The following is a 19,697-nucleotide window of genomic DNA, read 5'->3' on the forward strand; positions in this document are numbered from 1 at the left end:
AATTTTTCATCTTGCATCCTTTGTCTTCACATCTTCAGAGCTAATGGTAACATCAAATGTGTGTTACTGAATGATTCCACTGTCTGAAGGTGTTAATTGGTAGCAAAACAGGTTTATAAGTAAGGTTGGAAAATAGAGTTTTGTTTTGGGCATGTACTGGCCCATCTAAATGATCGCAAAAGGACGTTTCCCTACAGCCATCAATAACGTCGTAAACACATAAATCGAGATGATAACCTTTAATTATAGTCATGTGCTGTTTGGGTGAGGATTTGTGTAGAAGTCAAAACCAAGAAAAGGTAATGTACGTAGTTGTTCAAGTCTGTTTTGTGATTTTTGATTATTCCATTTTGTAAAATCTTCAGGTGATGGAATGTCTGGATCAAATAAGAGTCTGAAAAGATTTATCGCAAAATATTAAAAAATGTCCAGTTTTGAGTCTTAATTTATGAAAGACTTCACTGATGTGACGGAGGTTTGGTTTCCATTCGATAACGTAGTTGCTTTCCGAATGATCAACCTTCCACCCTGTCCTCCTACTTTGTGTTCACTAATCTTGGGATATTCTCTATTGCTTCGCTGCGGACACAAATGGTCGTCTTGTTTCAAGGTTAGAAAGACTAGACAATGTCCCTTAATGACCAAGACTCGCCCAGTCTCGTGAATCAAAGACATTTCTTGAAATGTAGTTTTCTGGAATGAACAAACGACTCCAGCCAGAATATATCAATGTTAGTGTTAGCTGAACTGACGTTTCGTGGGTCTTCTCGTCGTTGCGCGAATTTTGTAATTATTTCTGTCTTCATTGGTGTCTACCAGAAATGTGGTTGTACCAGAAGGTTGAAAATCTAATGACAGACAGAAATTCCAGATGAAGAGAGTTGCCGTCATGACTGAAGATTGTAGAGACAAAGCTGACATTTATAGACTGTCTCTTTGTGAGAATACAGATACTGCAAAGGCAAGATGCAAAGATTCACAATAGAGTTTTCATGTACAATGCAACTCAGTCAAATCTAAAGTAATGGGCCACAAATATCATATTAACTCACCAGCGTCTTGGTTTGAGAATGAGAAACAGTTATACTGAATGTAACATTGCGATCGGTGAAGCGTTGACGGAGACAGGCAAATAATGCACTCCAGTTAATCCGTATGTGTGCCTTGTGTCAACACATCAACCGACATTTATAATACAGTCAGCGATTCTTGAATATTTGAGCACGTGTGCCACCATGGCCATTAACGTAGAATTTTCTCCTAGTTTCCCGGAGGTCAACAATTAATCAAAGCACATACTCAAAGGGAGGTAACTCTAAAGCGCTAGGTTAAAGCCTGCTTACAATTTACAGAAAATACACTCTCGTCACAAATTCTACAAAAGTCTTAAATGATTTCAACAGATGAGACGAAGCTTTGTTAAATTTTCCAGCAATTGATATAATGATAGATTTGATGCTCGATTATAGGTTTATCATAGTTGAATCTCTTCCAGCTTTCTGCCATCCTCGATATCTCCAGGGTATACGTTCCGATAAGTCTCCACTATACCCTGGACGCATCTACGGCTCTGCCTGATAAATTTATTACCTCCCTTTGCTGGCTCCGCCTTCTCACAGTAGCCAATCAGCTAGGTCGCCGTTATAACCGAGCTTGCCAGTGTCAACAAAGGTAGCGGTCGCAACTGCGAAGATTTGCTCGCAGTACCTCCCAGACTTTAGGGAAATCATACAAACAAACTGACAGGTCCGAAACTTTAAAACAACATATGCAAGAACGCCTTCTACCTCTTCCAGAGAACCTCTGCATGGTTTCTGTTGCCAGATAATTAAAAAAACGAAGGTGAGTTGTGATTGGTTCGCTCAACTTCCCAGCGTAGACACCTGACTTGGTCAAAAGACAATCAAGGGACGTAGTAAATTTATCAGTCAGAGCCGTAGATGCGTCCAGGGTATAGTGGAGACTTATCGGAACGTATACCCTGGAGATATCGAGGATGGCTTTCTGCAGACTCATCCCAGAAATCAAGAAGTGACAAGTGTTGTGTTTATGTCTAGTTTGAGTACGTTCTCTGCAGACACAAAACCGAAAGTTGGTAATGTTTGGTATGGTTTGGGTTTTTAACTGAGAGGGACATATTTCTGTTGAGGATCATGCCCACAAAAACACTGACCTTAGTTCTGGAAGACAAATGGAAATAGAATTACCTGTACATTAAAAATCATTTGATGTTAAGCTATCATTATGTTTGTATCATGAGGGTGAAGATGGAAAAAGATTGTGTGCATTCGCTGATATTTGATGGCATCTGCTTAAAAAGAATAAAGGGCTTTTTCATGGTAATCTAACTGTTTCTAGTCCTTTCTTTAAATGTGGTTAGATCAATAATTGTCCTGAAATAGAAATTAATGCAGCACGGCTGGTAAACATTGTATTGAAATCAGTGGCTTGGATCCAGAGGTGAAAAACGTGTTTGTTATGTAAAATATCAAAAGAATCTGTTGGTACTAATGTAATAATTAGTTGCAGAAAATGTTTCAGTTGGCTCCTAACATATTCTATATGTGTCATTTCAGTTTCCCCACGGGATTTTCCGTCAGTAGATCCAGGATAACTTATGCCAAGAATTAGCAACAGCAAAGAAAAAGGCTTCAGATGTCTATTTGAGGGGTTAATACCTGACACGCGTTTGTTCTATGGAATAGGGCAGTATAGGGTTTATTGTACTTTCATTGGTCGTTATCAGTGTTACGGATTAGATATTACTGAGCTAAAAGACTTGTAAGTCCCTTTTGGAGCAGCAACATATATTGAATAACCAAGGTTACATTAAATGGCAGTGCTGATTTCTAATACAAAACTTTTGGATCACAAATCTGAAATATCGGGTCACATATGCAAAATATTAACTCACCAAAGTAGTGATATTCCCAGTAAGAATGGGTGTACTGATTGTTAAGAGCTGTTTGAAGTTTAATATAGACGAGGCCATATAAGTGGTCGGTATAATAGGGTAGAATAGGCCTTCAGCAACCCATTCTTGCCACAAAATGGCTACTCTGTTTGTCGTAAGAGGCGACTAACTGGATCGGCTGCTCAGGCTAACGGACACATGTCATCGGTTCCCAATTGCACACATCGATGCTCAGGTTGTTGATCACTGGATTGTCACAATCCATGGTGGCTCAGATGTCAGTCATATTTTGTTTGTCTGCATTCAGATGTGGAATATGTTTTACAAAATTACTTGTTACATGAGACTTGCCAAGCACTGATATAGCTTCTGCTCCTATTTCTAAATATGAATGGAGAGTGCATTAAAGTACAACCATGATAGCACATTGTTTTGGAAACAAATTGCGTTTGTTAGTGTACAATTAATTCTTTTTTATAGACACAACATGTTATCAAATGACATTCTGGAGCCCAGGTCTACTTACGTTTTGTCCATTTTTGTCGAAGACAGCTGGTACAGCTGGTACAGTGCCTTTTGTTATTTCTAAAATTTACAACCATAGCACCAAAAGAACAAATACTGACAACTACTACGTGCTGACTTCGATCTCAGAGACATTTAGTTGTCTAAGCCTGCAATCGGCTTTGGAATATAGTTTACCTATTACCGTCATTAGAGGCGTGCCAAGCACTAATACAGCTGCATCATTTTGTAAACAGTGCACTGAAGTATACAAATGATAACATTATTTTGGAAACAATTTACATTTACTAGTCTAGAATTACATAGCTTATTTATTACGCAAATATGTTATCAAATGATTTGTCCACAGTGTACAACATTGCCAATCTGGAGGCCAAATTGAGTTAAATTCTGTCTGGTTTTGAAGGTTGGCTAGTAAAGTACAACAATAGCACTAAAGATCCAGGTTCAGGCCTGTCGACGTCAAAGTCTTTACCATCGACTGCCTTAACCTGATTACTATTCTTTTATATGAGGATCTTCCCGCCAAGCGTCCTCTTTCTGGATCTGTCTACATATCCTCAGTGTTTTCTGGTACAGACGTGTTATTTCCATAGTGTATTGCCATTAGAGGCTGACATAAAACTGAAACTATTTTCAGGTATGCCCACGGATAATAAGATTTTCTCTATGATGGTTGAGCTTGGTCGTTCCAATTGATACATGTGTTTGAAAAGGGGATTTTATGTTTTATCATGTCATCTGAACAAAGGTGAAATATTTAAAGATAATATCATTCACTGTTTGTGCCCAAAACGATTTCTAGTGCCATAGACTAACTGTCCCCTTGTCTCTACTTGAGCGAATAAAAGGCCAGTTATTTTTAACATTTTATCAGATAAATTGACTTGGGTAATAGAAAAAGTAACCTACTCACAACTCAAAATTGCGGATCGCCGCCACGACTAGCAACTTACTAAAACAATTCAATTCGGTGCAGATAATCTGTGATTCCTTGTAGCAGTAGGTCATTCTCAACGTCTGTCATGCCGTGGTTGAAATTCTTTTTGTAGGTGGTCATGAAAAGAACCCTGAAGTCAAGCAAAACGAAAATTGTTTCAACATCACAACACTTAATTAACACCCAGGTCAGACAGACGAGAGGTTAGTCTTTCATGTGATGAGCAGAGCAGACAGGAGCAATGCTCTGTTTCGATCAATCAGACAGTTTTTTCGAGGGAGACTATAAGCAAATATGACGAATTGGCAGCGTGTTAGATCAAGGGACCCAGGTAGCTCCACCATGCCTGACGATGGTCTCATGCAGACATCCATAGAGGCATCTCCCACATGAATTGGTGAGTCAAGTTTGATGATGCTTTGAACAGAATTTGAGAAATTAAACCTGTGGAATCAGGGTAACAGAAATGGTCCCTGCCAACCTGCAGTTGTGGTGCCTAAGTGAATGGTTGTTCGATGTTGTTGTTGCCCGCATGTCAGTGTAAACCATTTGGGCGGATCGATACTTCTGATGTCAATTACAAGATAGTCTGGTCCGGATTATTTGACACAATAATCAAAAGAAAACCAGTGTCAGCTTGATGTTCTTGGGGACCCAAAGTGGTGCAGTTCAAACCCCACATTATCTTCTTCAGTCTTGCGTTATTATTAAGTAGTAAAGTAGTTACACAGATAAAAGAAGTATCCGCTTTTTAATAACTATATATTTTTTATTATGTATACCATAAATCATGAGGTTAAGGGATGGTGTTTTTTGTTTGTGTTTGAATCACTTGCTGTTCATCTGGCAGTCTGATTGAATCCATTTTCTGTTGGTACGGTGAAGATCCGGGCCAATATTGATCTTTAGTAACCTACTTTTGCTGTCAAAGACGACTAACGTGATGGTGGTCAGACTCGCTGAATATGTTGACACATGTCATCGGTGCCCATTTGGGCACATCGATGATCGTGCTGTTGATCACTGGATTGTCAGGTCCAGGTTCGATTGTTTACAGACCGCCGACATATGGCTGGAATAATGCTGAGTGCGACGTAAAACTAAACTCACTCACTCACTCACTCGTTCAGTCCAACATCTGATTTCTTGATCACTATAATCGTTTGGAATAACTAGAAGTTGTTCGGTTGTGGTTTGTCTTTCAGTTTACATAAAGTCAATGTAACAAACAAAATTGAAGAGTTTCCTCCCTTGGGCATGCGAGGATCCGTTGTAGGTGTGAATCACTATTGCGAGGATGTTAGCACCAAATCATGGATTTCAATGAAATGGCAAATATGTAAAACCGACATTTGAGTGGACCTTCGTTCCACATAAAGTTGACACATTGTGATCGAAGTGAAATACTGTTCATTGTGGTTTGAAACTGGTTAATGATAAAGTGGACCACAGTATCCTTACAAATCTATTACGACACCATGGTAAGAATACATTTTGTTGGAGACTTCGCTAAGATGTCGTTTTACGATTAAAGATGAAAATCAAAACTATATTTTAATGTCGGCTTCGAGGGTATTATTTTCAGGAAAAAAATCATTTCATTGTGATCAATTTTTAATAAAGTTCCTATTTGGATGGTGTCATCTATCTAATCTATAAGAGAGGCAGCACTGAGTTTAGACAAGGCTTTGTAACATCTCAACTGCAACTTGAAACTGAATATAGAGTCTTTAAAAATAACCCTCTCCTATAGGAGATGTTGGAAGAACTGATGAGATATCTATTTTACTTTTCTCTTATCGGTTTACATTTAATTTCATTGCAATTTCCCTTTACCTTTGCCAAACAAGATCAGAAAGACCTTAATTAATTATACATGCATGTTCCCAAAAGCTGGAGATGACCTCTTTAGCCTATTCGCATGTAAATGAATTTCAATTAAGTGTGATAAACATATTTACGCGACCAAAATTCCTAATGAACAAATCTTTGCGGCATTTTCATTGAGGGGTAAAAAGGCATTTTGTCATATTTCCCCATGAACAAAGGACAACTCTATTCCCGATGCAAGACTATTCCAAATGGCAAGGTTTCGGTACTTACACTCTGCTTAGTCATGAGCCTTGTTGGTTGTAAATGTTGCCAGTTCGACTTGCCTCAATTAGTAATCATTACATCAGGTTTGTGTCCCCACAGGGCCAGCGATTTATAAAAGATCAGATATGTTTGTCATACGGGTCGGATTGATCGATAATGACTCGACTAGGAACTCGTTAGAAGAGATAATTTGAACGGAGCCTCCAGTTAGAACGATAGTCCCTGTGATCACATGTTCATCTCTTTGCCGCCTATGTGCCCTTGGCTCTGAGGGTTCCGACTTTTTGATGAAATAATGGCTGAGATGCGTTGTGTTTGTCTTGCCGTTCGGTCGAAATTGTGAAAATTAGGTCAATATTGCCATATAAAGCTCACAGATGCATCAACAATGCTGTGAAGAAATTCTCCCAAACTGTGCCTCATGCTCAATTAAATGAAGGAGACTTCTTTCAGAAGACTGGACGTTTGAGTTGCGCTTGTGTCACTTGTTTACAACTTTCAGACTTGTTTGTGTAAAACTTTGATATGTTTGAGGAGCTACCATTAGAATTCAAGATCATTTTTTGTATTACATGGAATTATATGTATGGTTTTCTTAAAATTCAGGGAAACTTCATTTATAATTTACGTTTGAAAACAATGGGAGTCAATCGGAGTGAATCAATGTTGATATGATAATTGATGAATGTTTTGAGAGTGCATCACAACTTGCACTTCCTTATGAACATAGTTTGTAGAGTACTCGATCTTGAACGATGATTGGGGTATGCCGTGAAATTTGCACATGCACGATTTTCGAAACTTTCAGATGTTGCGCACACCCCGTGCACTGCCTTTAGGGATGGTATAGAGATTAATGGTGGTGCATTCTTGAGATGTTTTTGAAAAGTTTGATAACGCTGATACTTCCTATCCAGAATGAAAGTTCAGATTTCCTCCGGTTATTTTCTTTGTAAGTGTCAGTGTGGTTGACAGGACATGGTTGACACATGTCATCATCGATCCCCAATGACGTGGATCGATCCTTACGATGCGAGACCCTGGATTATTTACGGAGATCCCACCATGTACATATAGTAGTAGCATTGCTCTCTGTGTGCTGTTACACAATAACCAAACATTCTCAGATGATTCCCTTTTTCCACAAAATGGTCTCAGCGCTACAATGGTTGCGAGTCTGTGTCAAAGTGTTCAAGCTGGAACCGGCACTGTTGGAATTGATCCTGGTTGGACCCTTGCTTAGTGCGATAGTCAACTAATGAGATCGAGTGGTCAGATCGGTGGTATGGTTGATGGATGTCTTGTATCCTGGCTGTGTAGATCGATGATCTTGATGTCATCCAGTTAATGTCTTGTCCAGGTTTCATTATTTACAAACTGTCGCCATACAGATGGAATACTGCTGAGTGCGGCATTAAACAGCCAGCAAAATAAAACTGATACAGTACATTTCCCCAAATTGACCTTGACTGACCAGTGGTGACCATCGCTAACCCAAAGTGCTCATTAGTGACGTAGAGTGACCCAGTATGATCCTGATCCGTGGTGCATTTAGAGCCAACTGCTGTAAGACTGTCTGGTTTCCATTTTCCATTCTAAGCAATTACTTCTTACCAGCATGCTTCCGGTACTGAAGGGGACTATTTTCTTCACTGCCAGATTCTAATCATGAGTCTCTACCGTTAGATAACTGTTCAGAACCTTGATATTTCATTCAAATATCATATTGCTTCATTTACTGAAATACAGTAACTCTTTGCCTCGACTTGTTAACGGGTTTGTGAACAAGTAGGGTTAGGTTTGCCCTTTGAAGAACCTCGAAACATCCACGGTGTATGTTTTGCGTTATCCGAGTGAAAGTGTGTGAAACAAATATAAAATCACTTCAAAGATACGCCATAAAACCCTATCAGGTTACCAGCGTGGAAATGTCAAAGCATTGTCGGCATTGAGACTCAGGGCTGTCGTACTGAAAGTATTTTGTAACAGTTGGTACTATACCGAAAGTTCCATCATCCTTGCACAAGTAATATCTTCCTCAAGGAGATGGCTGGTTTGATTGAGTTTAAGAGGGGCTGTATCAGGAGCAGAGACATGTGTTTGTTGGTGTTGGTGAGTGACTACAAAATGAACGTTTGTGTTAGTTAGAGATTGAATGTTTGTGTTTGCTAGAGAGTGAATGTTTGTGTAAGTCTCAATGTGAATGTTTGTGTTACAGGGAATGTTTGTGCCAAATAATACATGTTTGTTTGAATGACAGAGCAAAGGTATAACCGATGACACGAGTATGTGTGAAAGCAAACAATTATGTGAGTGAATCCTTGTGTGAATGTATATATAAGTGATAGAGTGAAAACTTGTGATAAAATGAATACTTACATAAGTCCTAGTGTGAACCACTGAATGACTGATAGCATTCAATTTCTTGCAGGGAGCCACACTAAAGCCACCTCACCTTGGGGAATAGTGATATCTTGACTTTTATTGATTAAACTTATGTTTGAGCCAGGTTCAGGCTTTAGTACTGGGTGAAATGCCAGCCTTGATGGGGCCGTTGGGTAGCCTAATGGTTAAAGCAGTCGCTGGTCACATTAAAGACCCGGCTTCGATTCCTCACATGGATACAAAGGGTGACACCCATGTCTAGTATCCCCGGCCGTGATTTGCCGGACTACTCCTTAAGCCTTGACATTTTGGACAGTGTATGTCAATGAAGGGCTATTTCTGACTCCAAATCAGACCTAAACCTCTTGTATATTTAAAGAGGAAGCACGGTTGCCACTGCCAACCTGCGCAACAGCTTTCCTTATGGTATCGTGTCCCTCAGTTATGCTACCAAAAAGCCATCATGAGTAAATGTCTGGCTTGACTGGGTATAATCATCATGTCAATGCTTGTGTGTACCATTTCATTGTTACACTGTCTCTTGGCCAGCATGTTTTCGCACTTTGTTTCCAAATCAGCCAGCCACTTGGTACTATTAAAATACTATTGAAAGCAGCTTACTCGGATTGAAGGACAGCATTTGTACACAGCACCCTATGCTTGTCATAAGTGAGTGAGTTTAGTTTTACGCCGCCTTTAGTAATATTTCAGCAATATGACAGCGGGGCTTGACGTGAGAGCAGACCTGTTTAAGAAGTGTTGCATGACTGTTAACCTCTCTGCACTGAATCAGAATTTTGTGTCCCATTTCTCTGGATCAAGATTGTGTCACATTGTAGTGGATCCGAATTGTGTGACACATTGCATGGAATCAAATTTGTGTATCAGATTTCTCTGGGTCAGAATTGTGTGTGACATTGCTCGGGATCAGAAATGTGTGTCACTCTGCACTGAATGATGAATGTCACATTGTCCGGGAGAGTTATTTTGTGAAATTGCTCTGGGTGTTGTCTGAGTGTCATGTTGCCCTCATTCATAATTGTATCATATTGCCATGGATCATAACTGTTAAATATTGCCCTTGGCTCTGTTGTTATTATGACAGGTATAATTGTCATTGTCATGTGATCGTGACTGTGTCATATGGTCCTGGATCACGAGTCTGTTATAGCGCCCTGATGATGATTGTCTGATATTGACCTGGAGCATGATTGTGTCATATTGCCCTATATCGCGATTGTCATATGGTCCTGGATCACGAGTCTGTTATAGCGCCCTGATGATGATTGTCTGATATTGACCTGGAGCATGATTGTGTCATATTGCCCTATATCGCGATTGTCATATGGTCCTGGATCACGAGTCTGTTATAGCGCCCTGATGATGATTGTCTGATATTGCCCTGGATTATGATTGTGTCATATTGCCCTATATCGCGATTGTCACATGGTCCTGGATCATGATTTTTACTGACCTGGAGCATGATTGTGTTATATTGCCCTATATCATGATTGCGTTAGACTACTCTGGATCATAATTGTATCATATGGCCCTGGATTATGATTGTGTTACTTTGCCCTGAGTCATAACTGTGTTTAATTGCTTTGGATCATGATTGTGGCACAACGTCCATAATCATGACTTGTATCAAACTCCCGTTGATATATTTTTTCTAAATATATTAACCAGGGTTTTCCCTCAGAAGACCTAATTGCTTACTTACTGCGATTTCACTGTAATACTGTTAAGTGTTGCTTAATAAATATATGTCCTAACTATCCTATTGTAAATAAGGTTATTTCGAGGAAGGGCAAATGGAAGATTCAACTTAAAGAGGGTTTAGCTGCCTGTGCCTAAAACATATATATATCTACAAGACTGATCAATGAGCATTCTTTCAGGGAGATTTTAGTGTTTGGAATACCTACGCCATGCAAACTTGTTCCAGAAGTTATAGTCGCTGAACCCAGTCATCGGTGTAGGATATCGCATTGAAGAGTAATTATCCAACACAAAAATTCATGGAAGACAATGTTTTATGGAATTTCCATCACATATGGCCGCAAGGTTGATGCTGAAGCTGGATACTCATTCTCCTAAATATCAATACCCCAAATAAAAATGGCAAATAAATGGAGTTTAGTAAAATAATGGAATTGGAAATATTTTACCCGTTGGCTGGATGCGATTTGTTAAAGGCCTGCAAATAGTTCTTTTATTAATTAATTAGTATAAAGCTACAAGAAATACCGTACCTGCAGAGACATACAGTCTGTGCCGGAATAATTCATTTACAAACTCCTATCATCGTTACAAAATTAAGTACAGAGAATTTCACCACGGAGCATATAATTACGTTATAATGAACAGGAGGGTGTGAAGAAATGCTCCAATTAATTGGAAAATTCTCAGAAAACAAATTTCCTGTCTTGAGTCATTTGCGCTGGGCAAAGGAAAGGACAGTATAGAAACTGATAATTACTTCAGACAAACAAGCAGAATTGGCAAAAATGATTTTCAGGAACAGCAAGATCTTTGAACTGATAACAAGTCTCTTTAGACAGCTATATAACCAGAAGCGATCATAGCCTGGCAGTTGCACTGAGCTCATAGGAAAATCATCATTGCAGAAAATTTGAAAGGCCAACCCCTTAAAGCATTACATCAATACTTAGGAACAATTCATTATCCGATGTAATTGTTTGTGGCTTTTATCAATTACAAACCTTATACTCCATTTAACGACTGTGTCAGTTTAGAACTTAAATCACTGAGGGCTGGATTAAATATTTTAGTTTATGGATATGGGCTTTGCTTTTTGTTCTTTGAACTGAGATAGTGACTTTGATTGAAGTCGTTGGGTGCTTGCTTTTCTTAAAGTGCCCTCAGACCTTGAAGTCTTCATCAGTTTATAAATGGATCTTAGTTGTGGGTAGAAATAACGTCGTTCTGATTTAGAAGTACTGTTTCTTTCATTGTTTTTTGTTTTTTTTTGTAGGAGCTTTGTACTTTGCTGAGGAGAGTCACCTATTGTTGGGGAGAGTGAGAGTTTCTTTGTTTTTAGGAGAGATGGGTTCCTTTGTTATTTTCCTGGTGGCAGAAAAGGTTGCTTCTTTTTGTGGGAGAGAGGTTTGCTTGTTTTTGTGGGATAAAGGTTTCCTTTGTGGGAGAAAGGCTTTCTTCTTATTTTCTGAGACTGGGTTGCTTCTTGTTGTGGGAGAGATATTTGCTTCATTTTGTGGGGCAGAGGTTTGCTTCTATTAGTGGTGGACGTTTATAATTTGCCGAAGAGAGGAGGCGAGTGAAAGGGCCTCTTTGTTTTGGGGAGAGGGGGGTGTTTCTTTCTTTCTGTGGGAAAGAAGTTTCGTTTTGGAGGGTGAAGGATTTCTTTCTGTCAGCGGTGATAGTGTGACAGAACAGTTTCTAAATGTAAATACGTAAAATGTTTCATGTGGCTCTACTTATCCAAAACCTGTACACAAGGTCAGCTTGCGAATTGAAACAGCATCATTTTGAATTACAGGCTTCTTGGTGTTGTGCTTGTTTAGGTCTACGACCATTGTGAAGCGCCCTGTCATAGAAAGTGTTCTACGTTGGTGTAAAAGTATGGAATTTACAATCAATTTAGCTCTAAGATATCACGTGTGTGTGTGAGAGAGAGAGAGAGAAAGAGAGAGAAAGAGAGAGAGAGAGCGAGAGAGAGAGAGAGAGTGTGTGTGAGAGAGAGAGCGAGAGAGAGAGAGAGAGAGAGAGAGAGAGAGTGTGTGTGTGTGTGTGTGTGTGTGTGTGTGTGTGTGTGATATGGTTACATCGAAATCGAAGGTAAGTTATTTAACATTAGCTTTTGAACAGAGACATATTTTGAACAAAATCATTTTCTCATTTGATCTGCGCTCTGTCATTTCACTGTGAAGGAAATACAATATACGTATGAGATCAGCAGGTGCCAGCCATGGATTCCTGGAATAATTGTAAGATTTGAAAAAAAATATATAACATTGACATATTCGCATACGTAAGGACAGCTATTGATTTCATGTTTCTCTAATCATTCTGGTATAAGACTGTAAATTCAATTTTATGATATGATATGCAGACCTCAAGGCGCCACATCACTCCATGCAGTGCTATCATCTGATTGCACAGTGACTGTAATTACAAAATGTTAGACATTCTTTGCCCCTGTTAGTAAAATCTATTGGAGACCATCTTTATCATGTGTTGACTTCAAGCGTTTTAAAAATGATAATATTTATCAGGCTTTTGTTTCATGGTAATCAACATTAATAAAAGGGAGACTTATCTTGTATTCTGTGTTAAATTATGTGTTATACATGACATTGCTCTGTGTACAGCATTTCTGTGTTTCCCGATGCAAGGGAGTAAACAAGTTTTTGTCCAGCTGTTTATTGGCTTGTCTTAGGGCGCCAATGAGTATTAAGTGTTATGTCTCTTCTATGTCTTTTCAACTGTTAAAACGTTCGCATGTCACACTGTAGACGGTATAGACGCTGTTCGATCCCTACGTACGATATGTCAAGTCCATTTCTGGTGCCATCAGCCGTGATATTGCTGGAGTGTTGCAAAAAGCGGTGTAAAGTGCTGGGTATTGCTAAAAGCGTCGTAAAGTGGTGGGTATTGCTAACAGCGTCGTAAAGTGCTGGGTATTGCTAAAAGCGGCATAAAGTGGTGGGTATTGCTAAAGGCGTCGTAAAGTGGTGGGTATTGCTAAAAGCGTCGTAAAGTGCTGGGTATTGCTAAAAGCGGCATAAAGTGCTGGGTATTGCTAACAGCGTCGTAAAGTGGTGGGTATTGCTAAAAGCGGCATAAAGTGGTGGGTATTGCTAACAGCGTCGTAAAGTGGTGGGTATTGCTAAAAGCAGCATAAAGTGGTGGGTATTGCTAACAGCGTCGTAAAGTGGTGGGTATTGCTAAAAGCGTCGTAAAGTGCTGGGTATTGCTAAAAGCGTCGTAAAGTGGTGGGTATTGCTAACAGCGACGTAAAGCTATACTTACATCAAATAAGGACTAACAAAAACAACAGAAGGGAATGCAGGAAAGGGATTAACAGCTACAAAGGACACCGGTTGATTGATCTTGTGACAACAGAAAGACGCCAAGTGCACATGACAGGGTTCAAGTATACATTGCTGATACTATTAATTAGAGATGATAGCTGGAGTGCTCTGTTGTTTTATCAAGCCCTGTAGGTGGACAGGATGAAGTATCCTTGATCTCTGTTGAATGTCTGATTGTGTCGACTGATTTGAACTGCTTCTGCTAGTTTTCGTTTGGTGAAGTCGTCAACATTATTTGATTGGATTTGGACGATGCTGTGATTTGTGTATGATGTTGTCCAAGATGGCGGATTTTTGGTCTGACTTGGTGATGATGCCATTTGTACTTTCATGCTGGTCTTTAAGGGACAAGGCGTTTCTGGGGCACAGATATTGTTGCAGTCACAAGTGATTTGGTAGAAAACACTTTTCACTTCTTGTTGTTAAGTAGCATTTTAAGTCTATTTTTGTTTTTCACAAATGCATGCAGTGGGTACTCTGCTCATAACGACGTGGCCTTATTGTGACTACAAGGGAAAAAAACAATGGTAGATGGCGCAACTGCAACCTATCAGATGACGAGTTCTAGTTCGGCTGAATTGATAGGCTATCGATTATTCGATCGCCTGTCAGTCAAGTTCTAACACATATTTTTGGAGAGGTTGTGAAAAAATACCACCACTGCAGAGCGAAGTTCCGACAAGTATCTCTGACAGGATGAAATATTTGTGTAGATTCAGTGGTTTTATTCTTTTGTTTTAACTGAATTAAATATTCAACTCAGCGTATTTTGAACATTATGTACTTTACCCTTCAGTTTCCTTAACCCCTCTCAGCTTACAATCACCTTGAGCACTGCCACACAATAGGCAGCCCAAGTGCACCACTTACTGCCCCTTTGTACTAAACCTTGCAAGCTTACTGTCCCCTGTTTAAAGTTCTGAGTTTGCTATCAGTTGAGAATGAACATTTCTACTGTCCACTCGTCACAAGGCATATTAAGTCTGGTACATTTGGACATTTGCATTGAACCTCTTGGGATCATTTCTTAAGATGTATCTGTATTCCTCGTGCAGCTGTTGGCATTACTGGTTATTACTGGTTGGTATCACCTAAGTTCACACACTTGGAGTTTTTTTTTATATGAATCATCAAGTGACAAAGGCCATACTGCGAACAATACCATCTCTGTTCACATGTTGAAACAGCTCCGCGTTCATAATTGTAAAACTATCGAACACACCTCATGCAAGTCCAGCTACTGCTTCAAGCAGTGAAAAGTCCCGCGAATGTTCGTACTTCGGAAATACTTCTCGCGAGTTTTCTATGTTTACTAAGACAGTGCGTGACGTAGAGCTTATGATGTTCCAGTTCTAGCCTGGAACTTGGGGAGACGACTGATGTGGTTGGAGGTCCTCCTCTGTCTCCGGAGAGATCTGGATTTCTGCTGGTTCAGGTTTAGTGGCGGCAGGGTTTGGTCTTAATGGCGGTGGTATGCTAATAAACAAGTCTGGACCAGACAATCCAGTCATCAGCAGCAAGGACAACCCAGTGATCAGCAGCAAGAGCATCGATCTACGCTGTTAGGATACGATGTCAACCAAGTCAGCCTGCCTGATCAGCCGATCCCGTTAGTTGCCTCTTCCGACAAGCATGGGTTGCTGAAGATCAACAAGAACTTCATTGAAACATGTCATCCTATCCCAATTGCCCAATGTTGTTGATCACTGGATTGTCTGGTCCAGGTTTGATTATTTACAGACCGCCATCACATATCTCGAATATTGTTGAGTACTAAACAACAAACAAATCTTCACACTTTTGTCCTTAACATTCGGGACTGGAGTCAGAGCAGAGCATGTTCTCTTTTGTGTCCATCACGTTCATCACGTTTGTTTTCATATGATAAATGGGACAGCGATGTAGCTTAGTGGTTGCAGCGTTCGCCCGTCACGCTGAAGATCAGGGTTCAATTCTCCACATGGGTACACTGCTCGCATGGTGTCACTGTGTGTAATATTGCTGAAATAGTGTTAAAAGCGGCATAAGCCTAAACTCATTCACGCTCGCACGCAAGCACGCACGCACTCAGGTGGTAAATATCCTGTACCATGTATAATCATGGTATCAAACCCAACACTACATAAACACTGAAATTTGGTAGCCACAAATATATGAACCAAATCAAAATGTCAGACTATTTTCGACCAAATCCAACGGTAAATTGACTCGAAGAACGCTGGTATGAAAGCTGATTTACCTACATCCTCTCTAAATTGCTTCGTTTATATCTCCAGCATTGCCTGTGCTTGTAAAAGGCCTCCGATACGCCCCAGTTAGATACAAATTGCCGGTATCGTAGACTATTGTTTGTATAATGATAACAATTATCCCACTAACTTGTCTTGCTCCTCAAAGGTCAGTTCTGACTCGATAGCCAATAGAAAACAGTGATGCCGTGTTTGTGGGTAATTACTGCAAGCAGTACTTACCTGTTCCTTTTCATTTGCCTATTTATCGGTAGATGAAGTCAATCGATACCAGGTTTTCACCTGGATTCATATTGCTGAGAAACCCATTATTTGACAAATGTTATCGTTATTCATCCTGGTCAGGCATTGTGTTCTATACTTCAACAGAGATCATTATGGACCGAATCCATGCACCATACATACATCGAAATGGAGGATTGAAAGGAACACAAGGAGCCTTTATGGCGCATATTTACTGCGAAAGGTACAATGAAACCATTGGCCCTCATAAAAAATACATCGCATGTACGTTCATCGAGTATCACCCAATGCCTAGATTTTCGAAGCTCTTTTCGCGCTAAGATAATCGAAAGTTCGTATTAATGTGACACTAATGACAATCGTAGCGCTAAGAGAGCTTCGAAAATCTTGGCACAGGATTCCAATCAACTGAGAATGCCAGTCAATATTAACAACAGCGGGTGAACGGATGGATGGGTGCTTCTGAGGGAGGGGGCAGATCATGTTGACTTCTCTTGACACACGCAGAGGATGGCACCACCAACAGTCAATCACACATAAAAAATTTAAAATAAGTAAATAGTTACCCAGTGAGAGGATTTGCACTGTTTTCTGCAATATTCCAGCAATACCACTGTTGGGGACACCAGAAACTGGCTCTACAACTGAACCCAGGTCTTCAGCATGACATGCGAACGCTTCTCCACTAGGCTACAACACTGACCCTTTAAATGTTTGTGTGACGTACTGTACGAAATCTGCTGCTCAACAAACCGTGAAGTGGAACAGAGAGTTAGAAGAAAAGGTTTTATCGACAACTTCTTTATTTGGAACAGTTGTGATGTGTAGGTGAAAACAATGTTATCAGCCAATTGATGCTGACAAAGAAGTAAAAGCAGTAAAAATGTAAATCCATACTACTTGTTTCTCTTTGTCATATCAGCTTCCAAATGCCACCTGATGTTATGTTTTAACAATGCATTGTTCAAGCGATTTGGTGGCACTCTGTAAATAACCGAGTCTTGACCAGACAAGCCAGTGATATACGGCATGAGTATTGCACTGCACAGTTTTGACACTATGACACTGGGTTAATCACGCCATCACCACCCTAACCCACCTCTACCACCCTAACCCACACACACACACACACACACACACACACACACACACACACACACACACACACACACACACTCTCTCTCTCTTCTCTCACACACAAACTCACACACTCACTCTCACACTCACACACTCGCGCGCACACACACACACACACAAACTCACTCACACTCACACTCACACTCACACTCACACAACAACCACCACCAATCCCGTTAGTCCCGACTTTACATGGATTACTGATGATCGCTAAGTCTCCTAATCCAGGTGTTCACGGATGTCTAACTTTCGTTTTGCTATAACATTTCAGGTTGTATTTGTGCTATTCAAAGTGAAACAGCCATGCTTGGAACATAATTAAAAAGTTCAAGTAACACAAGATTTAAACTTCACAGTAACGATTTTTCATGGCACTTGACAAATTCTAAATACCAAGGAGACTCATTCAGTCTTCTGTCAGTTTCGTTGTATTCAGGAGACAGGAGGCTGGAATGGATTTCTTGTATTCATGATGAAAATAAACCTTTGATATATTATATTCTTACTGTGTGGGAAAGTCATCGGTCAGGAACATTGTATCTGTTTGTCAAGTATGAACTTTATCTCAGATTAGAAACAGTATATTTTCAAAACGAACTCGGAGACATGAAGGTATTCATGTGGGCTATAGATTTGCTATTATGAAATACATTTGTATTTTTGAAATACTAACATTATCTTTTTATGGATCTGTGAAACAACCTGCTTCTGAAATATCAGACTGGATGTCTATTTAATCGATACTCTCACTCAAAGGCGTAAAACTTTATAACAATGTCAAATGCAGAAGTGCCCTTCACCTCTGATAAAACACCTTGAAACATCCTACATGTCACTAGTTTTATGAGGTATTGTTATGAAGAGTGCAACAATGTCTAACTTGTTAAGATGAAGGGCAGTGGAATATTTCGACTTGTGCTGCTTTATGGACATGTCAAGTGACACTGAGAATATTGTAGACCTTTCTGGGCATTTTCTCTTGTCATTGCCATTGCATGTCATCTCACAATGCCTTTCATGTCATCAGATTACGAGGGGCTATCAAAAAGTTGTGAAGCTCACCAGGACAGTGATATAGATGCAGCTGTCTTTAGGTTGTATTTTCTGTCATATCATCTATCAACCTTAAGCAAATTGGTTGGCTACATTCCAGCCTCACGATCCCCATTCTGTTTGACATTTTATCTATGTACCCCACAAAGTGCTAAATCTGAAATAATTGCATCACAAACTTCAGGGGAAAAAACATATGCAAGAAACATTTTGTCCGTTTGAGATAGTTAGAAATCCGCTAGAATCAGCCATGAAAACACATTTGAAGCTGCAATCACTCGTTAAACTGACTCGCCTTTTCATGTTTACCGAGATTGTTTTGGAAACAGTACTCGGCCTCCTTCCAGATGACTTCATCTTGAGGACATAACTGATTCTAATGTTTTCGCGATTCATACATGATGCAAGGAGTTCAAACTCTATACGGAATGGTCACACAAGTGTCAGCTCACAATATAATTGTAAATATTGCTGGACTGAATATCCCCCAGCTGCAAGGTTTACTTTCTCTGGAGGTGGATGTTACCATCCTAAGAAAGGTACGATACAAGCAGCAGTCTGTGATACTGACACCAAAACATCATCTCTGTTACAGAAAATATGTTCCTCTTTGTTATACCAGCTCGCAAATTTCACCCAGAGATTTTAAAGGCAATATTCCATCGTAATGGTGGCGGTCTGTAAATACAAAAAAAAAAAAAAAAAAAAACCAAAACAAAACCAAAACAAAAAAACAAAAAAAAACAAACAAACAAACAAACAAAAAAATGAGTCCGGACCAGACAATCCAGTGATCAAGCTCGGCAACGGTTTGAGAATCTATACCGAAATTTAACAACATAACATAATAGTGGAGCTATTATCCATAACGTTTTGTATGTTTCTCGTTATTCATCAACTTAAAATGCCAGTCAATAAAATGCCAATCACACATAACATTAACGTCATTGTCTGTATTGCTATAATCACTGTTCTTTTCTCAGACTGTCTCTGAATCTGTCCAGCCTCACAATTCTGTACTGTAATAGCGATGAGTACTGATTTCCTGAAATCCAGATAGTTTCATATTTGGTAAA

The sequence above is a fragment of the Haliotis asinina genome, chromosome 9 (assembly GCF_037392515.1).
Source record: "Haliotis asinina isolate JCU_RB_2024 chromosome 9, JCU_Hal_asi_v2, whole genome shotgun sequence".
NCBI lineage: Eukaryota > Metazoa > Mollusca > Gastropoda > Lepetellida > Haliotidae > Haliotis > Haliotis asinina.